Source organism: Ixodes scapularis, unplaced genomic scaffold (assembly GCF_016920785.2).
Source record: "Ixodes scapularis isolate PalLabHiFi unplaced genomic scaffold, ASM1692078v2 PGA_scaffold8__174_contigs__length_109621045, whole genome shotgun sequence".
In the NCBI taxonomy this organism is placed as follows: domain Eukaryota; kingdom Metazoa; phylum Arthropoda; class Arachnida; order Ixodida; family Ixodidae; genus Ixodes; species Ixodes scapularis.
This window is the reverse complement of record NW_024609883.1, coordinates 29,078,324-29,090,605: the sequence shown is the minus strand read 5'-3', so window position 1 is coordinate 29,090,605 and position 12,282 is coordinate 29,078,324.

Here is a 12,282-nt window from a genome sequence, read left to right as displayed (position 1 = left end):
TTGGACGAACTTATGTGGTGAATTAGTGTCGTAGCTTACAAATTCGGCCTTTACGCGCCTGAGGAAAAAATAACGAAAAAACAGACGTCTACAGCTTGACACACGTCTGTGCGGTTGTCGCGGAAAGCGCCAAAGAGCCTCAAAGCTTCGTATCTGGGACTGACCCGCCGCGCGAAAGCGCCAGCACTGTACGTCACTGGCAGCGCGGCGTAGAGCAACGCCGGTCCATCCACGGAGCCCCGATGACAATTTAGGCCTAGCGACGAGTGCGGGAGACCGCACGCACGCCGCCGACAGCTGCCGAGTACGGCACCGAACGAGTTCACTCGTTTTCCAGTTGCTAGCTTTTGGGTATACAAGCAACGAGTACGGCACGGCATAGCGCACGCGCGGCGGCGGCCGCCGAGTACGCCACCGAACGAGTTGACGGGTTTTCCGGTCGCTAGCTTTTGGGTATACGCACTAACTCTTGCTACATATGCTGCATAACTACCACGTATACAGAATTTTAAAAAAAATCAGCTTACCTTCTATCTTTAGACGGCTAGCGCAACAGAGTTAGGTGTCGCTTGGACTGCGTACTCGCTGAACGAGAACGATCTTGGCGTCACGTCCACATAACGGCTGATTTCCAGTGTTGCCGGAACCTCGAGCGGCTAGTTTCGGTTTCGTCGGCCGCGCCCCAAACAAAACTTTGAGACGTCGATATTTTTAAAACTACGCACAATAACGAGAAAAAAATTACACCTTGCAATTCAGGGGCGCTAACTGCACGAAAAACAGCCATAATCCCAAAATCGAAAGTATGGACCGGAGTTGCCCTTAATGTGAAGGCGCGGGGAGCAATATTAGTTCGGAGTGGTGAGGCAGCCGAGATTTCAGCAATGATCTGAAGAGAGCGACGGCATTGGGAGTGTCCGAAAGCTGCGGAGGAAGAACCGGGCGACGACCCGGAAACGTACACAGAGGTACATTGTCCAGCGACGACCGAATGTGTGGAGCAAATTCAGTGTCCAAACGAAGTCTCAGGTAGTCAAGGCAGCGGCCAAAGAAACCTGGCGGAAAGAACGAAGACGAAGTGCCTGACGGATGCGGCGGTAGCACAACACGACTACATTTAAATTTAGGCAACGACCCGAAGATGAATAGATATCATCTATAAGAAAGGGGACACTAAGCCTGGCGCATTTGGGCGACACCATCAACATTGCGGACCGTTGTATCAAAATATTCTCCTTTTTTCAACACCAGCCAACAATTGCTTCACCTTCTTTCTTGTTGTATATAAAACCGTCACTTGTGAGTTAGCGCCTGTCCAGTCCACTTCTTCGTCTGACCTTGTCTTAGCGCTATTTGTAATTTAGTACTGCGGACCACAACTGAGATCGTCATGTGGGCAACATATGTGAGACTTCCATAAATTTCTGTACATTTTTATACAACCAGGAAACGTTGATATTTTTTTTATCCTTTTTTATAAATATCTTTCTTTCCTTCATCGAGCGCATTTGTTTGCTCGTCTTCATTGTCACGGTTGGCTCCTGAACCGTGACGGTTCAAGAGACAACCGTTGGGATGAGAAAACAAATGCGCTCGATAAAGAAAAGAAAGATTTAAACAAAAAAAAATCAACATGCTGGGTGTTACACCCAGCATGTTGATTTTTTTTTTCCGGTATTGTCATAACTTTACGGCTCATGCCGTAATTATATGAAAGCCAATAAAACAGGCCGCTCAACTGCGGTTTTAAGCCATGTGTTTGCCTCCCGTACAGCACGTCGTATCAGGTTTTTTTATTGTAGTATTTGTTTTTCTATGCGGGCTGTTCGCGCATGGCTGCATTTGTCTTCTTGTATTAATCCCTGTAGAGGGGGTATTCACTCAGCTGGAAGCGATGCTTCACGGGCAGAGAAGTCGCCTTTCGATCAACTTGAATGCAGTCAAAGCCGCGACTTGCGGCAGGTGTTAAGTGTACGGAGCTACGCTGTGGCGAGCTCGGAAACTTCTAACGCTCATCGCAGCGCGCCACTTGGAGGGCAGTTTCTCCAGGAACCGTAGTATATTTAAACACCAAAATAAAGGGTAGCTCGTTAACGTAGCAGCTTGGGCGAGTGTGTTGCTCATATTAACACCACCACAACTTCTTGTCGGCAATTTCCTCATGCTAAAATTCCACACTGTAAATATTCGCATTTTCCGTCATATATCCAGACTGTTCCGTCCACTGATCTCTCTAACAATTTGCTGGATCGCGCATACCCGCTTGGTCGCTGCAGCGCAAGTGCGGCCACCGGACGGCCATCTTGGGACAGGGAAAATCAACTTTTAGGGGCGAAGCTCCTTAGGGGCTAGCCATGTCCGCATGTCCGTCCGCCGTCGGGTACACCTGCTCCTGCTCGTGAGCTCTCGTGCTCACGAGCACGTGAGCACGTGCTTCCGTGCTCGTGTAGGGCAAAAAAAAAAAGTGAAAGCCGTTTACAACTCCCTGTAACACCAAATTAGAGCGCAGCTCTTGAGGAGGAGGAGGGAAGGGTACTAGGGGGGGGTGAAGTGACCTGGGGGGGGGTCACGTGACCTTGGGGGTCACGTGACGATGCCGATGATGTCATCAGTGACGTCACTGATGACATCATCAGTGACGATGACGATGCGGACTCCGATGACGTCACCAGCGATGATGACGATGACGATGCGGATGTCAGTGACGTCATCAGTGACGTCACTGATGAAGTCATACGTGATGATGACGATGCGGATGCCGGTGACGTCATTAGTGACGTCACTGATGACGTCATCAATGATGATGACGATGCGGATGCCGGTGAGGTCATCAGTGACGTCACTGATGACGTCATCAGTGATGATGACGATGCGGATGCCGGTGACGTCATCAGTGACGATGACGTCATCGGGGAGGTCGCGTGACCTCGGCGGGGGGTCATGGGACCCTGGGGGGTGGTCACGTGACCTCGGGGGTCACGTGGCTTTGGGTGTCACGTGACCCGGGGAGGGGTCACGTGACCTCTGGGGGTCATGTGACTTCTGGGGGTCACGTGACCTTGGGGTGACCTTGGGGTCACGTGACCTTGGGGGTCACATGACCTTGGGATGACCTTGACGGTCGCGTGACCTTGGGGTGATCTTGGTTACGCCGACGCCGACGCCGCTCAAGCCGGGAAGGGGCCCCTAGGAGCTGCGCTCTAAAAACAACCGCATCTCCACGTGGTGAATTATGTTGATTGGGGCTTTCATCCATGTCAGAAAAAGAATGTGTGGTATGGAACATGGTTATATACGCATTTGAGCATTTGACCGCAGCGTGACATGGATGAAAACGAATGAAAGGCTCGGCATGCTGCAGCTCACTGTCTACGCAGACAAGCACCACCAGAGCTTCGCCCCTATCAACATCATTCACCACGTGGAGATGCGGTTGTTTTTTGGAGCGTATCGGAGGCTGGGCGGCAGCGTGGTGAAGACGCGTTTTCTGCTCGTTCGTCGTGATGAGCCGAGAAAGCTTGTTAAAACCCCGCGTCAGCGGTGTGAATTGCCTTTGAGAAACTGTGGAATTGTTTTACGAAAGCGCAGCACGGCTGGAAAAAGGCACAAGTCGTCAACGCAAGTCTCGCCGGTCTCGCAGAGTGATTAAAGCTTCCTTGGCACGCCTATAGAGTCACTGAATACTGTGTCAGACTACCTACCGCATTCCTATTATTTAATGCTTTGCCGACAGCAGTCCCAGTCTAGCCGTGTATGTTTTGATTTCCTGCATGCGGCATCACTGGACGGCAGGAGTCACGTGAGACGTGTGCCGTCAATGTCATTATCACCAACGCCTCCTGTACACTGTATAGCTGTGAAAAGCGCTCCCCGAAGCCGTGTTGTTTGCTAATTCCTCGACTTCTAACGCCCGTGTGCGCCGCGAGACGGCACTGACTACGCTGCAAATGCGCATGCGCTGCGCTTTCGCGAAGCGAGAAGGAAAGGAAACAAAAAGGCGGAGACGTTCGCAGACGATCAAACGCTTTCGTCCCCTTCTCGCAGCTCGTATCGCAAACGCGGCCCATAAACCACGTGACTCCGATCGAGCAGTTGGAAACCTGGTGAATTCCACACGCAGATCTCGAGCGCATATTCCGCTCGGAGATCTGGCTCGAGCTGGTCATCTTCCGCTCGTAGATGTCTGGCAACGTCCGCTCCATGGAGCGCCTCAAACCCCGCCGAACTTGCTCTGCGGGATTTCACAGATATTTCCGGAAATCGACAGAGCGCCCTACGTCATTTCCTTCTGAATCGGCAGTGCGCATGCGCGGCGAGGTTCGCGAGGTCGGCGGGCGGCGGGCCGGTCGGGTCGTCGAGTTGGATCTGTTCGGGTGCGTCGGTTGTTTACGTGGGATTGTGAGGGCTCGAACGCATCTACCTCGCGTATATCAGGGATGCAAAGCCGCGACTGTGGAGCGTGGCAAATCGTAAGCGCTGACATCTGCGATTGTGAGAGGAAGAACGAGAAAAAGAACGCCATAAAAGCCGGAGGCAGACGCGAGGTTAGGCCTGTTCATTCTGCAGCCAATGATTGTTTACCTTTTTACACTGCGTTCCGCCGGCGTTTTCCCGTGCAATAAAAGCAGAGAGATTAGGCAACGACCGTGCAAGTGATGGTTTGTTACCTCTGTGTTTATTAAAGTCGTACCAGAAATCTGAACTTCACCGATGGCAAATCGCCGTCCGTGCCCCGCCGCTTTGAGGCGGCCGAAAGGTATGTGGCGGTGCCGAACGCGGACGTCTTCCTCACTATTTGTGACATGGGCGCCATGGAATGTATAATTTCGCCCGGCCTGTGTCGCGTGTCGTTTCTGAAGCTAAACAGTGACAGTTGTCACTAGTCGTCGGAAAGATCAGTCGGCTGAGGCGTTGGTGGGCTTGTCAAGTTCGAGCAGCGGCCATCATTTTGAACGGCGGAGGGGGAAGCGGGGGGAAGGGGTGGGGGGAGGTCGCTCCAAAAATGCGAGTTTATATTCCCCTCTCTATTCGGAGCGGGTCCCACGGAGCGCAATTTCGCCTCCCTTGCGGACTTTGGAAAGCGCTCCGGATCTGCGAGTGGAATTCACCATAATTCAGGCTCTCTAGGGCACAAGCAGACGAAACGTCGCGCGCGAAGCCCCGGCGTTAGCCTCCTGAGAGCCTGTATTACAGAGGGTTTGCAACTGCTCGATCGTGGTAACGAGCTGCGACGAGCTGACGAAAGCGTCGATCGTCTGCAAGCGTCTCCGTCTTTCCTTCTGCTTTCCTCCTCGCCACGCGAGAACGCAGCGCATGCGCACTTGAGACTGATCGCCGCTGCAAACTCTTTCCACGGCTTGAGAGGGACCCTCCGTTCAATCTAGGCTCTCTATTCTGCCTCGACGAAGGTGGCGCCCCCACACTGAAACAACGGCGGCGCCGCAACTTCTTGGACGGCGATCCCCATTGTGTTTTCCTCCGTCTGACAAGCATTGAGTACACAGGAAGCATCGTTATCACTTTTTCTAATAGCCGCCATGAGCCATCATATTCGGTTTAGCCAGCTTCTGTTGCAACGCTCCGAGTCGCTTCTCAGCCACTTAGCTCCGTGGCGCACGTGTTTTCATGAAATCACATCTTAACGTTCCGTATTTCGCGACTTCCATATGCCTGCCTCCTGTGCCTTCGGGTGACGAAGCGGGTCGGAGAACGGCAAAAAACTCTTTTGCTTCCCGTCAGGCAAGAACGCTCATGCGAAGTTGCTCGGTCAGCTCGGCTACAAGCTCGGCCGCAAGCTGGTAGACTTTTAAGCCCGCTTCCGCGAAGACCACCGCCCGGCCGACACCGGTGCCAACCCACGGGGGTATCAGATTTTCTGCGCCGCCGGACACTCGGCCGGCTAGGCTGCGATCTGGTCACACAGGAAGACCTTGCCTGGCGCTCGAGTCCGGCCTGCTTGCAGTCAGCAAGCTATGGCGGCTCTGCGAAGACCGCCGTCGCGAACAACAGTGAGTGATGTGGAGCTGGCGTCTCGCCAAAAGTCGTCGCCGCCGAGTGTTTTGGCCAATGTGTTCCTTTGTCAACGTTTTTGTTTTTCTGCCCTTGGGGTTTTTCGCCTTTTATTACAGCATTTATTTGTCACTCCGGAGGCATTGTCGCGATTAGGGTGCCTCAATGTCCTTCTGTTTAGGGTTATGCCACCCTTTGTAGTACCCGATGCCGACAGCACGCGCTCACGAGGAAAATACAAAGAAATCAGCGAAAACAAAATGTCGCCATAATACAGTCAACGCCACAAACGCGTGCAGGGCCACGCTCCTTCACGCGCTTCTGAACAAAAAATAAAAATAAACGTGTGGGACAAAATGGCGAGATGCCACCACCCTAAGCAAAGCGCACATGAAGGCACCCTAGTCGCGATTGTTCTAGTCTCTGTATTTCCCCCCTTATTTGATACCCTTTTAACTGATGCTGCTCAGTTATTCCTATGGTGTTGCTCTTCTCTGTGGAATGTTTTTCTTTTTCTAAAGAGAAAGAGATTATGTTGTATATTAAGAAAGGGAAAGAGTTAATAGGTATCTTTTATATCATTATAAAAAAGGTGTAGTATTTTTTTTTTTTTTTACTGATCTACACTACCTAGATGGCGCCACCGGCCATCACTGCTGCCCGTGGCTTTATGTCGGCCGCCCACAGGCTCCAGGGTGCGCAGCCCCGTGCTTGCGGCCCTTTGAGTAAACAATAGGGAGTTGTAGTAGATCGTTTTTCTCATCCGCTACGGCATCCGTGAAGAAAACGCCGCAGTTGCGCATGCGCGCCGCCAGCCTTGTCTGCATAGTTCAAGTTCTTGTGGCGGATTACGGAGCGGTCTACTACAATTCCCCAATTCCCTAATGTGGCTTGAACTTCCAACCGTCTCAGACGTCTCTTTCTTTCTGGCGTTGGCACGCTGGTTCCGGACCCAGCCGGCTACCGCAACCTTCGGCATGTGAGATCTTCTTTGCTTTCCGCAGGCCCGCATGGGCTCTACACCTCTCCTATTTTTATTTTGTGGGTTTCTCCTTTTTTTTAAATTACTGCACTACGTTTTAATCTATCCTGTTCCAGTCCAGTTCTGAACATCTTGTATGCAGTTGTAAATAAATCGATGAAGTGCTCCTACATTCATACGACACTCTTTTGAATGCTCAGAAAGCGTAAATAAAAACATGCCAGCAACTTAATGGGATGACAGAAATAAGCGGCTAAGCTCTTAGTGATAAAGTTCACCATTGCAATGGAAACACGGCAAAGACCACGCTCGTCGAGTGAATTATTGGTATTTATGAATATTTAGACATGACTCAACTCAAAATGAAATATTTTACCAGCGGTATCACTACTAACCTGGGGGTCTTTAACGTGAACCGTGGTGTTATGACTACATGAGTGCAGCTGGACTGCATTGTAAATGATGTCGCAAAGGATTTAAAGCGGCTATCCACAGCGCCACACACATACCTGAAAGACGTTTCGGCAACGCCAGCTACGCGGTATGCGTACAGTTAGTGCACAGTGTACTCGGCAAAGATCCAAAATGGCGGCTCGGATATCGATGATTTTCAGCTCCACGGCGCGGAGCTTGAGAGTTTCGGTACTCTGGAAACCTATTCAGTGACTCCAGACACTCCGAAGTGCTGCGTCTCTGCGCCTTCACCAAGAATGGACGCCGTGTGGATTTGTCTCGCGAGTGCAACGTGCGTGAAGACGTATGTGCCTCTGGAGCAGCGTTTTACTTTTATATGGCGACTGTATTTGCAACTTGCGGCACACGCGGTCCAGAAACGAGCTTGATCTAGTGGCGACGGAAGAGGGGCAGGGCGGTACCGGCGGCGGCGACGGCGACATATTGCACACGAACATTTGGGCCGCGCGTTTCAAAAAATTTCGATATCGCCGTTTCATAATTTTGCGTTCGAAAACCCACCTTTCTCCACAACGTTGCTCTCTTTGTGCTGTCACGTGATCTATTCGAGTAGATTTGAGAGATATCCATGGTTAATCGTGCATAATAGCAACCACTGATTTTTTCCCCTTTATTAATAGCAACTCGCCGGAACAGCTGGGCGATCGAGAAGACATCTAGGCGCGACACACCTTCAAAACTCTGCCACGGCGTCGATCCTTGATAAGTATCCAGGCGTGAGAAGGCACAGCGATGTAGCACTTCGGTGTGCCAGGGAAGCTTTGATCACGCCGCGAGACCGGCGAGACGTGCGTTCGACGAGTTGTGCCTTTTTCCTGCGGTGCTGCGCTTTCGTAAAAAAAGTTCGCATGTTCTCAAAGGCAATTCTCACCGTTTACACTGAGTTTTAAGAAACTTCTTCGGCGAATGACGACAAACGAGCAGAAAACATGTCTTGAGCACGCTGCCGACCAGACTCCGCGATGCTCCAAATGGTCGATTTTCCGTGTCCCAAGATGGCCGTCCGGTGACTATATTCGCGGAGCGGGGAAGCGCGATCCAGCGATTGTCATAGAGATCAGTGGTTCAGTCAGTCCTTCCCCCAGAGCGTAAGCGCACTCGGGGAAAGGACAACAGAACATCGCAGACGACAGCCAAATTGGCCTCTGTGTGATCCCAACATGACTATTCGCAGGTCGATCGATTGCATGTAATCTCTCAAGCGGTCTTAAACTCTAAGGTAAAGCAGGATGTGAACCTGCGACACCCCGCCCTCTCCGATCACTGCCCGGCCAGCGGCATCAATGCCCGACAGTCATTTCATCTTGCTGTTACACAACTGATACAATTCCACTCTCCCTCTCTTCGGTCGCAACCAACAACGCTGCCATCGCGGTGTTGCTTCTATGTTGTTGACAGGCAGAAATGCAAAACCACTTTGATTGCCGCTTGGCACTTGGCATCAGAAAACGGAACCGAACTCAGCCCAGAAAACACGCAGGCATCGGGCAGCAAAACCTGCCTGTCTTGGACGCCGTTTCCGCGGTTTTTATAACATTGTCAACGTCGACATATCGTTCTGCAATCCGGAAGTGCCATCCTAGCCCAGTGTATGTAGCGCTGCTGGCACTGCTCTGGAACTTCGCTGTTTCTAACGGCTTCGTTTGCTCGTTTGACAAAACTAGTGGTTTTGTCAAAACTAGAACAAAATAGAAAAATAAACGTGTGGGACAAAATGGCCGGATGTCTCCACCCTAAGCAAGGCGCACATGAAGGCACCGTAGTGTGACCCCGGTCTAACATGCGGGCGGGTGTACGTTGGACGGACTGGGTGATGTTTAATGAAAGGGCATGTGAACATCGTCTAGCGGTTCATAACAAAGCATGCGAAGGGCGTGTGATCCTCTTTCAGAATTAACCAAAGTTTTTCAAAGACCAAGTAACAAGACTGAAAGGGAATAGTTGAAACGTATTTTATAAAATCTCCAGGTGACAGCTGCGTCAGCACGCCTTTGATTTTACTAAATGCGAAGGAAGTTTATTTTCAAGATTGTTTTCTGTAGACACCGTGTTGAACTAATACGAATGTTTGAAGCATCGTCACGTGCTGTTTTTGTTTATATAATGGCTTTTATCACAAGGAATAGGTAAGATAGGCAAGAGTGTTTACCAGGGGTCGTCTAAATGTTTAGGGGAGCGGGGTTGAAGGGGGGGGGGGGGGGGGGGGGGGGGGGGGGGGGGCATGGAGAATAGAGGAGTCGTTGAGAATTAAGGTGCCTTCAGAAAAACAAAGGGGGGAGGGGGTGTGTAGGGAAATCACTGGTGTTTACGCATGAGTGCTTGTTTGACTGCCTCGATTAAATCGGCTGAAAGTTAGCGCCAGTCCGTGTTGTAAATGTCTCTTTCTCCGTGTTTTTTTTTTTTTTTTTTTTGCGCTTCGAAGTTTTTTTTAATTTTATTTTCTCGAAGAAGTTTAGAAAATCTCATAATTTTTGACAAAGATAACGGCTAGTTCTGAAACTTTGTCGGCTGATTCGGACTGCTAGTGCCACATTTCGGCGGAAACTGGGCGTTCAGTGATGCATAGTATATTTTTTCGGTAAAAAAAACAAAAACAAAATACAATAATTTGTTCCAAAAGCACGCTGTAAAAAAAAAAAAAAAAAAAAAAAAAAAAAAAAAAAAAACATCAGTAAGGCTAACACGATCTAAAAACAAGTCTCAGCTTATGGTATGGGATAGCGTGTATACTCTGTTTCCTACTTAGCGTGCAACGCTTTCAAAGCTACTGGCGCGACCGTGGGGCTTCATCTCGTTGATAATTTGCACGCGATCTCGCGCAAACAATACCATAGATGAAGTCAGGCGCTCACGCCAGTAGCTTTGACAGCGTTGCACGCTAAGCATGAAACAGTTTATAGACCTAAAGCCGCGGTGATAATACGTCAGATCCCGTCTGCAGGTCTGGAGCGTGCTTCTTCCCCGTATGACGGTGGTCGTACAAAACTCTCAGCAGACATGTCGGAAGCCTGTATAAAGCAAAATTTGGTTAGAAGATGTGCGAAGCGCGTTCTCGGAACATTCTGTCCTGATATATGTGCAGGGCACTCTGCTGTTAGCCGGGGTCACATTGCCTTTACATTTTGCAAAAGACAGTCTGCGTGCAATGAAAATTTACCATGGCGTTCCCCAAGGTTCTATTTTAGGACCCCTGCTATTCCTCGTATATATAAATTATTTAACGGAAATACCTGGTTGCCAGGACCTAATGATGTATGCCGACGACACAAATGTTTTCCTTTCTGGTGTAACAAAAAAAGGTTATAGAGACACTAAATAATGAATATCTGTTGAAGCTATCCAAATGGTTAGAAGTCAATCGCTTATATTAAATGCAGATAAAATAAAGTATGTAATTTAAAAGCCGGTAAATAAACGAGATGACAGCACTGTCCACATAACATTTGAAGGCACGGTACTGGAGCAAGTGACAAATCAAAAGTTTTTGGGTGTATGGTTCGGTGAGGACCTTTCATACACAACACGTATCAATAGACTCAAAGCTGACTTATCTCGAGTGACTGGGTGTATTTTTAAAATGCAACATTTACTGACTACTACTCACTTTTTTACCCCAAAATGGGCTATGGTATTATGGTCTGGGCTACAACGGCTGGTACAAACTACAATAAGTTAATCCGACTACAGAAGAAGATATTACTGATATGGGAAAATTATAAAGGGGATAGAAGGGACCTACGCACACAGCCACTATTTATCAAGTAAGATATGCTGAAGGCAGACCAGATCTATTATTTCAAACTCTCTCAATGCATAGAGGTAAACAAACCTCACACCGCACCAACAAATAGTTTGAATCCATGCAAATTACGAGATCCAAAGCGAAAGATGCCAGCCATAAGGACGAACTACGGTCGGCAAGCCTTAACTATCAGATAACTATAACTTTAAACGGAACAGATATAGACATAGATTTTGATCAAGCGTTATTTACTTTCAAAAACATTGCAGAAAGATGCTAGTGTTAAATGACATTACATTTTCAATTGTATAATGTGCTCTCCAGTTTGGGATGTGTCCACCATATAGTTTATTCTAACTAATGTCCTTCTCGTGAACTGTTCATTTTACTCTTTTTTTTTTAAAGAATATATAAGATTTTGTGCATTTTAGTATATATCGTAACAGTGGCGTGGCTGATGTTCCCTATGTCTAGTGTTGCTTTTTATTTGTTCCAGAGTTATTTCATATTTTTTCCATAGTTGTTTTATATTTGTTCAATAGTTATTTCTTATTTTGTAGACTGTATAGACAGTATACATACTAAATTACAAATAGCCCTAATACGAGGACAGACGAAGAAGTGGACAAGACAGGCGTTAACTCACAACTGGCGCCTTTATATACAACGAGTTTTAGTCTTAGTCTAACAAGCTCCTTTCTTAGAATGCCCCAGCTAGAAATATAATTGGGTGATTTCAGATAAGATCGACCAAAGGATGGCTAGTCGGCATTTTCAAATCAACTGATGTTTATATATGTTATTGTCTAGTGTCTGGTATGAACGAATCCAAACTTAGTTTTGACTAGAAAAAATACTTGGGGACAGGAAAAATCGTAAGGCATGAGGTGGTGGACAGTTGCATTAACGCGCACTGATGGAGGGGGCCCGTTTGAGAGTGAATAACTAAAGCGATAACATTAGGAGAATTCTAATACGTTGTAGGCGCAAACTATGGGTATAGCTTGCTTGTAATATAAAATAATCATATTTATTTAAAATTTATTTATTTTTCTAAAAATTGACAAACATGCCT